General features: G+C 40.3%; 1 pseudogene; it reads left to right on the top strand.

Moving 5' to 3' along the window:
- Positions 1-2,798: 2,798 nt before the first annotated feature.
- LOC122682820 overlaps positions 2,799-15,189 on the top strand; it is a 29,509-nt pseudogene continuing 17,118 nt past the window's right edge.

The following is a 15,189-nucleotide window of genomic DNA, read 5'->3' as shown; positions in this document are numbered from 1 at the left end:
GCAGTCACCATCCACATTGATTGTGGAGCCCAAGAAAATGAAATCAGTTTCCACATTTTCCCCATTTATTTGCCATGAAGTGATAGGACCAGATACCATGATTTTCCTTTTTTCAATTGAGTTTTAAGACAGCTTTTTCACTCTCCTCTTTTACCTTCATCAAGAGGTTCTTTAATTTCTCTTCACTTTCTGCCATAAGGGTGGTATCATCTGCATATCTGAAGCTGCTGATATTTCTCCCGGCAAACTTGATTCCAGTTTGTGATTCATCCAGCCTGGCATTTCACATGATATATACTCTGCATATAAGTTAAAAAGGCAGGGTGACAATATACAGCCTTGACATACTACTTTCCAATTTTGACCCAGTCTATTGTTCCATGTCCAGTTCTAACTGTTGCTTCTTGTCCTGCATACAGGTTTCTCAAGAGGTAGGTTATGTGGTCTTGTATTCCCATCTTATTAACAATATTCCACAATTTGTTGTGATCCAACACAGTCAAAACTTCCCTGGTGGCTCAGACGGTAAAGCGTCTGCCTGCAATGCAGGAGATCCGAGTTCAGTCCCTGGGTCGGGAATATACCCTGGAGAAGGAAATGGCAACCCACTCCAGTACTCTTGCCTGGAAAATCCCATGTACAAAGGAGCCTGGTAGGCTACAGTCCATGGGGTCACAAAGAGTTGGACACAACTGAGTGACCTTACTTTATCTACACAGTCAAAGGCTTCAGTATAATCAATGAAGCAGAATTAGATGTTTTTTCTGGAACTCTCTTGCTTTTCCTATGAGCCAACAGATGTTGGCAATTTGATCTCTGATTCCTCTGCCTTTTCTAAATGCAATTTGTATATCTGGAATTTCTTGATTCATGTACTGCTGAAGACTAGTTTGAAGGATTTTGAGCATAATCTTGCTGGCATGTGAAATGAGTGCAATTGTGTGGTAGTCTGAGCATTCTTTGTCATTGCCTTTCTTTGGGATTGGAATGAAAACTGACCTTTTCCAGTCCTGTGGCCACTGATGAGTTTTTCAAATTTGCTGGCATAATGAGTGCAGCACTTTAACAACATCATCTTTGAGGATTTGAAATAACTCAGCTGGAATTCCATCATCTCCTCTAGCTTTGTTTAGAGTAATGCTTCCTAAGGCCCACTTGACTTCACACTCCAGGATGTCTGGCTCTAGGTGAGTGACCACACCATCATGGGTATCTGGGTCATTAAAAGCTTTTTTGTAGAGTTCTCCTGTGTATTCTTGCCACCTTTTCTCAATCTCTTCTGCTTCTGTTAGGTCCTTGCCATTTTTATCCTTTATTGTGCCTTTCTTTGCATGAAATATTCCCTTGGTATCTCCAATTTTCTTAAAGAAATCTCTAGTCTTTTCCATTCTATTGTTTTCCTCTATTTCTTTGCATTTTTCACTTAAGAAGGCTTTCTTGTCTTTCATTGCTTGTCTCTGGAACTCTGCATTCAGTTGGGTATATCTTTCTCTTTCTCCTTTGCCTTTCACCTCTCTTCTTTTCTCAGATATTTGTAAGGTCTCTTCAGAAACCACTTTTCCTTCTTGCATTTCTTTTTGTTGGGGATGGTTTTGGTCACCACCTCCTGTACAATGTTATGAACCTCTGTCCATAGTTATTCAGGCACTCTCTCTACCAGATCTAGCCCCTTGAATCTATTCATCACCTCCACTGTATAATCATAAGGGATTTTATTTAAGCAATACCTGGATGGCCTAGTGGTTTTCCACACTTTCTTCAATTTGAGCCTGAATTTGCAATAAGAAGCCAATGATCTGAGCCACAGTCAGCTCCCAGTGTTGTTTTTGCTGTCTGTATAGAGCCTCTCCATCTTCAACTGCAAATATAATCAATCTGATTTTGGTATTGATAATCTGGTGATGTCCATGTGTAGAGTTGTCTCTTGTGTTGTTGGAAGAGAGTGTTTGCTATGACTAGTGTATTCTCTTGGCAAAACTCTGTTAGTCTTTGCTCTGCTTCATTTTGTACTCTAAGGCCAAACTTGCCTGTTACTCCAGGTATCTCTTGACTTCCTACTTTTGCATTCCAATTCCCTATGATGGAAAGGACATCTTTTTTTGGTGCTAGTTCCAGAAGGTCTTTAGGTCTTCATAGAATCGTTCAGCTTCAGTTTCTTCAACATTAGTGGTTGGGGCATGGACTTGGATTGCTGTGGTTTTATTTAATGGTTTGTCATGGAAACAAACTGAAATCATTTTTGAGATTGCACCCAAGTACTGCATTTCAGACTCTCTTGTTGACTGCGAGAGCTACTCCATTTCTTCTAAGAGATTCTTGCCGGCAGTGGTAGATATAATGGTAACCTGAATTAAATTCACCCATACCCATCCATTTTAGTTCATTGATTCCTAAAATGCCAATGTTCACTCTTGCCATCTCCTGTTTGACCGCACTAATTTACCTTGATTCATGGACCTAACATTCCAGATTCTTACGCAATATTGTTCTTTATAGCATGGGACTTTACTTTCACCATCAGATACAACCACAACTGGGTGTTGTTTCAGCTTTGACTCAGCCTCTTCGTTCTTTCTGTAGCTATTTCTCTGCTCTTCTGCAGTGGTATATTGGACACCTAGTGAACTGGGGGATTCATCTTTCAATGTCATTATCTTTTTGCCTTTTCATACTGTTCATGGGGTTTTCAAGGCAAGAATAATGGTGTGGTTTGCGATTCCCTTCTCCAGTGGACCACCTTTTGTCAGGCTCTAACTATCAGGGACATGACCTTCAGCCGTTCAGTGTAGTTGGATGATATGCCGGGCACCCTGGTTGTCTCACTGCTCTTCCTCCTTGAGCATTTGAACCTTCACTGGCCACTGGGTGTCGGTCAACGTGTAGCCAGGGATGGAGGCAAAGGCCCTGCTGGAGTGGCTGGGAAGAGGGTCTGGGGAAAGTTGGAGCTGATGTTAGAGGACACCCAGGATGGGAGGCACACCGACCTCATCACTGCCACTGGCCGCCCTGGAACCCACCCGCTGCCCAGGAGTCTCAGAGCCAATCAGCCGCTCAGGAGCAGTTGGTACCCCGACCTCTCTGCTGCCACGGTCGCCCTGGGAACTGGGGGTGCTTGTCACTACGCTGCTTCCACCTTCATCTCTGGGTTGATCTTTGCAAAGCCACCTCCCAGGCCACCAATGCCTCTTCAGGCCGCCACCATGTTATCCTTTGGTGATACTTGTTATAAGTTTAGTACCAAATATTTTTCCAGATCACAGTGAACCTGAAAAGCACTTGGGTTAGTTTTCACTATATTTCTGAGAATTTTTATGAATAATAAATTTATATAAGTGCTTATTTGTTTAAGCCAATTAAACAGAGATCTTGTAGAGATTAATTTTGGTAATATTATCTGAGGTTTGAACATACCACACAGCTACAACATACACTATGTACAGATACACATAAATATACAGACAGGCACAAACTGATAGTTTAGTTTTTAAATTTTAACCATAAGACAGGTATGTAATGTAAAATTCACTAGTTACAAAAGAAACAGTTGGAATAAGTTAAGTTTTTATGCTCAGATGACTACATCTTTTTGTACTAATATTTGTGGAGAAGACGTAAGATTTTTCATTCACTCAAATTTCAAATGACCTTTCACCATTTTGTTCTTCTGATAAGAATTATCTCCCTTTCCTTAAAAAACTGGAAATAGAACTGCCATATGACCCAGCAATCCCACTCCTGGGCATACACACAGAGGAAACCAGATCTGAAAGAGACACGTGTACCCCAATGTTCATCACAGCACTGTTTATAATAGCCAGGACACGGAAGCAACCTAGATGCCCATCAGCAGACAAATGGATAAGAAAGCTATGGTACATATACACAATGGAATATTACTAAGCCATTAAAAAGAATTCATTTGAATCAGTTCTAATGAGATGGATGAAACTGGAGCCCATTATACAGAGTGAAGTAAGCCAGAAAGATAAACACCAATACAGTATACTAATGCATATATATGGAATTTAAAAAGATGGTAATGATAACCCTACATGCAGGACAGAAAAAGAGACACAGATGTATAGAACAGACTTTTGGACTCTGTGGGAGAAGGCGAGGGTGGGATGATCTGAGAGAATAGCATTGAAACATGTATATTATCAAGTGTGAAACAGATCGCCAGTCCAGGTTGGATGCATGAGACAAGTGCTCAGGGCTGGTGCACTGGGAAGACCCAGAGGGATGGGATGGGGAGGAAGGCAGGAGGGGGGATCAGGATGGGGAACACATGTAAATCCATGGCTGATTCATGTCAATGTATGGCAAAAGCCACTACAATATTGTAAAGTAATTAGCCTCCAACTAATAAAAATAAATGGAAAAAAAAGAAAAGAATTATCTCCCTGAAGTCTGTAGAATATGTACATCTCAAAGGCATACATTTTTATCTTTGAAGAAGAGTCCTTAAAAGGAAAAAGTTCTTATCAGGCTCCAATATGTTCTTCCAGTATCTTATCAGGATTCAGGCAGGACAAACAGTAAATATTCCTGGGAGTATTTAATAACTTCATGGATCCAAAAGGCATTCATTCTCAAAGAAGGTTCAAAGGTTCCTACATTCCCAAGATTCAGAGTCACTCCCAAAGATAGCCAAAAGAAAGCACTGCCAGCCTGCATGTCCCAGGCAGGCAGAAAGCCAAACCAAGCTTTTGTTTTTAAAAAGGTAACCACTTAACAGTCTCTTCACAGTGGAAAGGCAATTTACATGGAAGATGACTAGAATTAATACTCAAATACAGGAAGCTAAAGTGGAACAATAGGAATTACATCAGTCCTATAGGCTTTTGTTTTCCATACCTTTTAAGATATGCATATTTATTAAGACACTGCTCTTTTTTTTCATCATTCTTTTGTATATTTATTTATTTTATATTGCACTGGGCTTCTTTGTTACTGCACTGGCTTTTCTCTAGTTGCAGTGAGCAAGGGCTACTCTTTAGTTTTGAAGCAGGGGCCTATCATCGTAGTGACTTCTCTTGCTGAGGAGCACAGACTCTAGGCGTTCGATCTTCACTAGTTGCCCAAGTGGGATCAGTAGCTGCAGCTCCCAAGCTCTAGAAGACAGGCTTAGTGTTGTGCACACGGGTTTAGTGGCTCTGCAGCATGTGGGATCTTCCCAGACCAGGGATAGAACTCATGTCCCCTGCATTGGCAGGTAGATTTTCATCCACTGTACCACCAGGGAAGTCCTAGTACATTTTAGAATTTTTCATTAGCCTTTTGCAGCAAAATTTTCAAAGAAACTAATTTGGAACTTTGAAGCTTTGTGGAAGCTTCAGCACGTCAATTAAAATAAATATCTGGGTTAGGAAGATCCCCTGGAGAAGGAAATGGCAACCCACTCCAGTATTCTTGCCTGGGAAATTGCATGGACAGCGGAGCCTGGTGGGCTACAGTCCATGGGGTCACACAAGAGTCAAACATAACTTAGCAACTAAACAACAAAACCTCTTCTTTAAATGATCTTATCCAATTAGAGTGTCCCTCCTAATGACCACTGTAATTCTAGTTTGTGATTTCCAAGTGCTGGCAACAGTTTAGAAGGACCCTAGCTGTAGCAGTTTAATCCTGTCAATGGAAAATTAATCAGTCAATCTAAGAAATGGAAATCTTTTTTAGAGCCAAATTTGAGGATTATAACCTGGGACGAGCACCTCAGAAAGCTCTGAGAACTGTCTCACCTGTTAGAAGTCAAGGCACAGTTATGTAAGTCTTTTGAGACTATGCATCAAATGATGTGTTATTGACAGTTTACATAGTTCAAATCTAAGCAGCATGTGACCCCTGACAACATTGTTGATGTCAACTAAAAAGACACAGAACGTGAGAGTTGTGAGTTAAGTTTTATTTGGAGGGAAAATGAGGACTGCAACCTGGGAGACAGCACCTCAGCTCTGAGAGACTTCTCCAAAGAGGCAACGGGAGAAGGTCAATGTATAAGATTTTGGTGATGAGGGAGTTCAATGTAAAAAAGCACTCATTTTACAAAAGGGTTTTTGCCAGTCAACAAGGAACTGATGTCACTGTGAAGGAATTTAGTGCTTTTCTAGATATGAGGAGATGCAAGCATTCGGATGAAATTAGGTCCTGAAAATATCTAAGTATCTGAAGACCTGTTCCACCAGTTTCCCTAGAGCACAGAGTGCGGCACTCTCCAATCTGAATTCCCTTCGGAGAGTATTCAAGGTCAGCAGTTTCAGCAGCACAGGCAGATGGCAAATGTCCTTGTTGTTCTTCACTCGCTGGCAAATGCTCTTGGCAAGTGCCAATTTTCCGTTGACATTGACTTAAAAAAATGCACAACATGGTGAGAGTTGCAAGTTACATTTTATTGGGGCCAAAATGAGAACTGCAGCCCAGGAGATAGCACCTCAGATAGCTCTGAGAAACTGCTCCAAAAATCCAGTGGGGGAGAACGGTGATTTTGGTGAAGGGAGAATGCAGGCAATGAAGTACAGATTTCTCCAGAAACTTTCTGCTAGTTTCGTGAAGTTTTTGCTAGTCACGAGAAATAGTCATCACCATGAAGGATTTTAGTATTTTTCTAGACATGAGGAGAAACAAGAACTAGGCTCATAATATTGGCTCCTAAAAATATCTAACTCTCTGAAGACCTGTCTTGCCAGTTTTCCCGGAGCACAGAGTGCCTCATTTCTGCTCTCCACCCTGAACTCCATTCAGGGGGTGTTGAAAATCAGCAGCTGCCGCAGCACATGATTTCATCCTTGTAGAGGTCTATGGCAAAGTTCCCACGGCAAGTGCCAATTTGTAGTTGACAAGATCAAGATGGAAGGTTATCTTTTAAGGAGTTGTCTTGCTGATGCTAGGAAACTGTCACTCTTCAGGGTGAGCAGCTTTTTCTGCCAAGGGGGGAGATTTGGTCCATGCATAATGTAGAAATACAATGCATGGTGTGGGGACAGAGGAAGCTAAAGGCAGAGAAATTTTTGTTTAAGGCTTTCTTGTCTTGCTGTAAAATATTAATTTTATTTCACAATCCACATTTATGTCCAGCTATGTCTAGCCACAAATGGAGTGTAATTCTCATTTCTGTCTGGCCACATTCTGGGGTCCCTACCCTGGAGGTTTCCCTGGTGGCTCAGATGGTAAAGAATCTGCCAGCAGTGGGGGAGACCTGGGTTTGATCCCCGGATTGGGAAGATTCCCTGGAGAAGGAAATAGCTACCCACTCCAGTGTTCTTGCCTGATATATTCCATGGACAGAGGAGCCTGGTGGGCTACAGTCCGTGGGATCTCAGAGTCATACACAACTGAGCAACTAACACACACACATACACCCTAAAGGCTACCAAGCCAAGCTCTCAGAACACAAGGCAAGTTTTGAAAGGTTTTGTAGATATTCAGTATCTTCCAGAACCACAGTTCTTAGACATAAAATACGCAGATGTGCTGAAAGATGGCAAAGAGTTAAATAACTCTTTGGATTTTAAGAATCCCATTTTTCACTCAAAACAAAATTTCATTCACCTAAGATCTTGCAGCACTGGACCAGTCCACTCATATCCAATCCAGTTCAATCCAAGACAAAGCCTGGTTTTTAAATTGGATCTTGTTCAACTCCAGCTGATAACTACCAACAATTCCCGTGGAACTCTGGACTAAGGGAAAAGGTTGAACCAGCAGAACTCAATAATTGAGGACTGCAGGCTGGGGGCTCTGCATGGATGAGGAAATGCACAATGCACCAACTACTGTCACATGGATCTTTGGGCAGAATCAAAGGCTGGGAATTGCAGGCTAAAACGTTAGGGGCTGGTGTTTAGGTAGACCCATCTACTAGCTCAACGGGGCACCAAACTGATCTGCCCTGTGAAGAAAAGCCTATTCAATCAGGAGTTCAGTGCAAAGAGAGCAGAGCTCAGAACTTACTCATGGCCCTTGAGAATGGCAAGAAAGATAGTTAATTAAAGAGTAACATGTCTTGTGTTTCTCATTGTCCCCAAATGCTGTCAAGTTCACTTCTAATCCCACTGCTGCCCCCAAATTTGATAAATAAAAATTCATCAAAAAAAATTCATCAGAATAAATTTGAAAATTTTTGTGCTGAAAGTCTTCACTTTCATCTCAGGTTCAAAGGATTTATTAACAAAATAAGCCATTCGTTCTATAAAATTAATAATAGCAGTATTTATTAAAGAATTATCTAGTTTAATTTCAATATACTAACATTAAAAGAAAAGAGAAAGAGAAACAGCAGAGAAACAGAAAACAGCAGAGAAAGAGCAGAGAAGGAGAAACATCACCAAACTGGGTTTTGACCAACATCCAGACTCAAGCAGCGCTGGGCAGTCCCGTGACATAGCACGTGTAGAGTCCCAATTGGGAAAAGGTCCCAGGTGGTGGATCTACTCCAGGGGTGAGACTTCAAAGGTTGCAGTTGATTGCAGTTTGGGGCTCCTATTTATAATCCCAGGACGCAAACTGATATCATCATCAATCTGTGAGCAAATAGCAGCTCTGGTTTCATGTTAATACTATTTGTTTTGTCTTGTAAAACTTGGACTGTTGTTAAGCGTGGGCCTTGGTTGGCAAGGGACCCTTCAAGGGCTCAACAATTTCAGGATTTGTCCCCAGTCTTATCTATGGTGCTGCAAGTCTTGCAATCACAGCAAGTAGTCAGAGCGGGTTAGAAGCTAGGTCAGGGGCCTGCTCTGCTTTGTCTCTGAAGCCTAAACAAGACTATTTATTTAATTTCCCTAACAAAGATCTAATTGACTTTATTAATTTAATCATGAATTGGGCAGTATCCCACCTAGAAAATAGAAAGAGGCTCTGTCAAGCTGAAGAAAAGGAAAGGGACCAGAAGAAAAAGAAATTATTAGCAAATTATAAAGCAAAATAATTAGCATTGTTTTAGGCACAGTTCTCCTAAAGGTAACAGAAGGGGCCCTTTAGGAAAGGGTGGAATATCTGATTAGTGCTGATTAGGTAATTCCATATTGACTGGTTAAAGGTTACTTTCCTGGGAGAGGCTATCACTGCAGTTAGTTTAGGTATTAAGTTTGTTTTGCTGACACAGGGTCTTAAAGCAGTGACTGTATCTGGGACCTGTTATTTCTTCTTAATAAAATGTATGGCATAATGATCTGATATTTGTTTATATTGTGAAATTATCACCACAATAAGTCTAGTTAGCATCTGTCACCACACATAGTTACAAAACATTTTTTTCTTATGATGTTAAGTTTTAAGATCTAGTCTCTTAGCAACTTTCAAATATGCCCTTTAGTTTTCTAAATTCTTTTGGTATAACTTCCTTATATTTGACTCCCGAAAATGTGGATATTTAAAGAGGCAGTATGCAGAGATGATATGAGGAGACTGACTTTCGGAGACATGCAACCTTGTTTAGAATCTTGTCCCATGACCAAAGTACACGGGAGATGTGTACTTTGGACGCATCTCTCTGAGGCTCAGTTTCCTCGCATATAAAATGGTAATGGCGGGAAACGCCCTCTTCACAGGGTAGTTTACAGAATAAATAAGATAATATACTCGCAGTAGTATCTGGCACTGGACCATGACAGCTAATAAACTTTATTTCCCTTCTTACATTTCTCCATGTACTCACCATCCACTTCCACCTGAGCTCATACACACCACACACACACACACACACACACACACACACATACACACCTCTCAGACAGAAACAGGGCCTTTTCTTCCTATAAGAGATAAACCTGGAATTTCTTTGGTGCTCCAGTGGCTAAGATTCCACACACCCAATGCAGGGGGCCTGGGTTCAATCCCTGGTCAGGGAACTAGATCCCATATTCCACAACTAAAATATCCCACATTCACAATTAAAAAAAAACATTCCACATGTCTCAAGGAAGACCTGGTGCAACCAAATGAATAAATAAATATTTGAAAAAGAAATAACCCCATCTTGCTTTAGGTCAGTTCTTTTCCTACAGTGTATAAACTCATTGCTCACTCCAAAGGAATAAAAACATCACGGTTTTCCCTACCATTCTTTCTGGCTCTTAGACATATGTTGCATATTCCCTATCTTCTTTCAACATATGTACTTTATAACTGAAAGAGAAAATGCCAGGACATAGAAGCCTACTTTGTTTTGTTTGCTTATCTTCCAAATTTTAAATTCTTGATTTTGTTGCACAAAAGTGCCAAATCCTAACCACTGGACTCCAGGGAATTCCAGGAACCTTACCTTCTACATTTTATTTTATTTTTTAACTTTTTTATTTTGTTTATTTTGTTTTGGAGTATAGCGGGTTGTAGTTGGAAACTACAACAACCTCCAGTCTGGTCCCTGGGCTCCTGCCCTTGGCTCCCCTATTATCTATTTTCAATATAGCAGCAGCAGTGGTCCTTTTGGAAACATAAGTCAAATCATGAGACATTTCTGCTCAGAATTCCGCACAGACTCTCCTTTCCATCAGAGTGAAAGCCAAGGTCCCTCTAATGGCTTACAAAGGTCCTACATCATCTGGTTCCCTCTTACCTTTCAAGTCTGCCTCCTACTTTTCTCCTCCTCATTCATTCCACTCCAGCCACATTGGTCTTCTGCTTCTCAAACACACCAAGCATGATTCCACAGGTAGAATCTACCTATTTTCTCTGCTTAAAATTCTTTCCATGCCCCCAAATGTCCATTGTCTAATTCCCCACCTCTTTTAAGGATTTGATGAAATCTTCCTTTTTTGATGAGCCTAACACTGAGTACTGAATTTAATAGCCAGCTCACCTCCAGGCACTATTGATCCCTCTTACACTGAGTTAATTTTCATCATAGGCCCATTACCTTCTAATATACTATGTAATTAACTTACACATTATGCTATTATTTACTGTGAGATTCCTCAATGGAGTACTGGCTCCATGAAGGCAGGGATCTTTGTTCATTTTATTCATGAATGTATCCCAAGCACCTAGTGCAGAACCTGAAACACAGGAAGCACTCCATATGTGAGTTAAATAAGAAGGGAAAATAAAGGGACTTCCATGCAATCCAGTGGTTGGGATTTCACCTTCCAATGTAGGAAGTTTATGTTCAGCCCTGGTCAGGGAGATGGGATCTCACATGCCTCATGGCCAAAAAGCAAAGCATGGAACAGAAGCGATATTGTGACAAATTCAATAAAGACTTTAAAAATGATCCACATCAAAAAATATTTTTTAAAAAGGAGGGAAAATATAAATATTGGGGCTTGATAGTTCCTTACAGACAGAGCAAGTCAGTCAATTAAATGCACAAACTTCTAAGTTCTCTTAAGTCTCAAGGACCCCAGTTAGTTCCCCCTTATTGAATGCCTATTATATGCTAGGTATTATTTCACTTAACTATACAGATATCCATGAATGAAGTTCCCAATGCAGAGGCTCCAAAGGCTAATGTAGTCTATGACAAATGCTTGCAAATTATTTAAGGAAGCAATAACAACCTGAAGTATTGAAGAGTAGGGCAGAGTACCCCTACTCCTTTACAAAATGATCAAGCATGGGCTGCCTGGCAAAGCTTTATCAGTTGCTGGTTCCATAAAGATATAAGCCCGGTTTCCTGGTCCGTTACCATCTTCTATCAGTCTTTCCTCTGCTTCCTTACTGCCTTGCCTCATTGCTCTTCAGCCAACTGATCAAGGTTGGAAGCTACATATGTTAGTTAGTTGCTCAGTTGTATCTGATTCTTTGCGATCCCATGGACTGTAGCCTGCAAGGCTCCTCTGTCCATGGGATTTCCCAGGCAAGAATACTAAAGTGATTGCCATTCCCTTCTCCAGGGGGTCTTCCCAAACCCAGGGATCCAACCCAGGTCTTCCACTTTACAGGCAGATTCTTTATCATCTGAGCCACCAGGGAAGTACCTGGAAGCTATATATTGCATCCCCAAATCTCACACGTTAGTTTCACCCACCTACCAAGGAAGACCAACTTAAAAATTATTTGACTAAATTCCATGCATCTGACAAATATTTATTGAACACCCACTATAAGCCAAGCTCTTCTATAGGTATTAATGACTCTGCAAATAGGAGACACAGATCCCTGTTCCCAAGGAGATTACATTCTAGTAGAAGGGAAATGAGACTAGACAATTTTTTTAAAAATCAAAAATATCAGATAGTGAAAAATGCAATGTGAACAATCAAGAACATTTATGAAGAAGTGACCATTAAAGTAAGGTCTGTAGACCAAGACAGAAGTTCCCATGCCAAGATTATGAGGAAGTACATTCTAGGCAAAGGAAACAGCTAGTACAGAAGTCTTGAGGTTGGAACAGCTTGGGGAGTGTGAGGCAGGGAAAGAGACTACTGTGGCTGAAAGAGGGTTGGCAGAAGGGAGAATGGCCATGGATGGAGTGGGAGAGGTGATTGGGGCTTGGTCAGAGGTTTTGTGGACTAAAGTAAAGAGTGTGGATTTTATATAAGTGCTAATGAAACTGAGTAGGTCTCAGGCCTTCTTAGGGAGAAATCTCCTCTGCCCCTCACCTCTTACTTGTAGAAAATTTTTAGCCTACTATACCTTCTAAGTTCCAAAGAGCAAATTTAATCAGAGAAGTAAGAAAATACAGAAACAAAGGAAAAGAGTCAAGCAAAATAAAATAATAATAGTTCAGCCATAAAACAGTCAAAGACCTTTAGTTCCTCCTCAAGGTCTATAGATTATATCCTGAGCCATATCCTTGAGTTGTTCTGCAAATACCAAAATCTCCCCCAGGTGAAGGAGGTTAACTGCATGCTGACCACCAGCAGAACCCAAACCAATTGGAACCAGAGGGTTGATGAATGAGATTCCTAAAACTTCACCCTTTGACCTCACCATCAACCAATCAGAGAATTATGCACAAGCTAAAAAGGCACTTTGCAACTGACACCCCCAATATTGCCTTGAAAAACCTTTCCTTAGAAGTCATCAGGGAGTTTAGGTCTCTTGGGCATGAATTGCTCATTCTTACTGCTTTGCACCCTGCAATAAATGCTGTACTTTGCTTTACCACAACCCAGTGTCAGTAGATTGCTGTGCATTAGGCACAGACCCAAGTTCAGTGAAGTAACAATTTTGGCAGCCATGAAGGGACTCCCACCCCAGGTAGGTGTCTGGACAGTGGCAGCTCTCAGATCCTGTCCAGCAGCTCCCTGAATACTTTGTCTCACGGATAGCCCTGAGTGCTTGCTTCTAACCAGGCATTGCTGGCCCATATCACTTTCAATTTTGGGTTGAAGGAAGCAAAGCTCTGTTCCTGGTTTATAAGATGTCTCTGCTAAGTGATGGAACCTCACATCTGATGACATTAGAGTATTCTCCCTATTGGGTTTCCTTGATTGGAACTTTTCCTTTTGAGGAAGAAAAATCATAAGACTTAGTCATCTGGGTCTGATCTCCAAGTGGAACAGCATTTTAACTTTTCCCTCTGTGCCAGGGAGCTTCTTGGTCATCCATTACCACCTGAGAAGTAATTTTGAAAGCCCCTGTTAGATCTAAACTCACCTGCAACCCCATCTGAAATAGTAGGTAGGAAATCCTCCATTCTCATGCTAGGGAACTGTGACTTTTAAAGGCTACTGTGCATTGGGTTGCCTCATTCTGGTCTATTTCTGGTAATACAAGCCATATGAAAGAAACAAATGGGAAATTAGATCTCTATTCCATCTTGTAGACCCCTAGGATGTATTTTACAAAATCGGGAAATTTTCAGCTATACTCATATGAAAAGAAAGAATATGATTTCCTTTTAACACCATGTGGCTACAGTATTCTTAAGATTTCAGAGAAAAAATGGCTTGATAAAATATTTTTTCAAAACTCTGACCCCAAGAGAACAAAAGTATTCCTCGAAGAAATCGAAGTTAAAAGTCTTATCATGTTCTTGGAATGCAAACACAACCCACATTTCCTGAGACTATGGCCTTGGAAGGCTCAGATGATAAAGAATCCACCTATAATGCAGAAGACCTGAGTTCAGTCCCTGAGTTGGGAAGATCCCCTGGAGAAGGATATGGCTACCCACTGAATATTCTTGCCTGGAGAATTCCATGGGCAGCGGTGTCTGGCAGGCTACAGTCCATGGGTCACAAAGAATCAGACACGACTGAGCAACTAACATTTTCACACAAGGCTGAATGAAAAAAGAAATAGGGCGAAGAAAACTTTTAAACTCAAGTGAGTAAATTTAACTTATTCCAACTGTTATTCATAAAGTAATAAGTCTTATGTTGAAATACCTGATTCATGACTAAGTTTCAAAAATGAAGTTATGAGGAAGTTCCCTGAGGGCATAGTGGTTAGGATTCTGGGCTTTCACTGCCATGGTCTGGGTTCAACCCCTGGTCAAGAAACTGAAATCCTGCAAGCCTCACATTGTAGGTGGGGGAAAGAAAGCTATGAGATCTCTAGTTGTGTCTTTCTTTAAAAATCAATTTATAAATGAGCTTTATTCAATTGGCTTAAAGGAAATCAAGCACTTACATAAATTCTAAGAAATAGAAACTAAGCCAAATGAATTTCAGATTCACATGATCTGGGGAATATTCAGCATTAAATTAACGTCTGATATTAAAGTTAGTTTAAGCTTGTTGGTTTAATTAACATAGACATGTCTTTAGAGTCGTCAACATTATGTATAATACTTCTAATGTACCTAAAGTTACTGGAAGTCAAATAAAATCTTATATCTGTCACAAATTTTTCAGCAAGAAAAATTACTCAAATGACAAAAAATTAAATGTAAACAAGAGAAAAGCTTTTTAGTGAACCTTAGAAATAATTATGGCTTAGTTTTTCCAGTTTTTTGGTAACTTGAAACTTTACAGTTTTGCTAAATTAAGTTAAATGATGAAAATTCATTGAAGTATATATAATTTTAAATTAAGATAAAATACTATAACACTGCTTACTAGGCAAGCCTAAGTTTACATTCTTCTGTATTGTTATTAAAATACTAAAGATGTTTGGGTTTATTAGACACATGTTTTGTACCACACTGAGGGGAAAAATGTATATTTTTAGAGGTTATAGAATATGGTCATAATCTGCCCTCTTAGCGCAGTAGGCAGCGTGTCAGTCTCATAATCAGAATATGGTCATAAATTTTCCAATCAGGTAATGCTGATATTTACCTTTAAAATCTTTTACTGTCACTTT

The sequence above is a fragment of the Cervus elaphus genome, chromosome 1, assembly GCF_910594005.1.
Source record: "Cervus elaphus chromosome 1, mCerEla1.1, whole genome shotgun sequence".
Lineage (NCBI taxonomy): Eukaryota > Metazoa > Chordata > Mammalia > Artiodactyla > Cervidae > Cervus > Cervus elaphus.
Note: the sequence above shows the minus strand (reverse complement) of the source record. Positions and strands in the feature narration are given on the sequence as shown.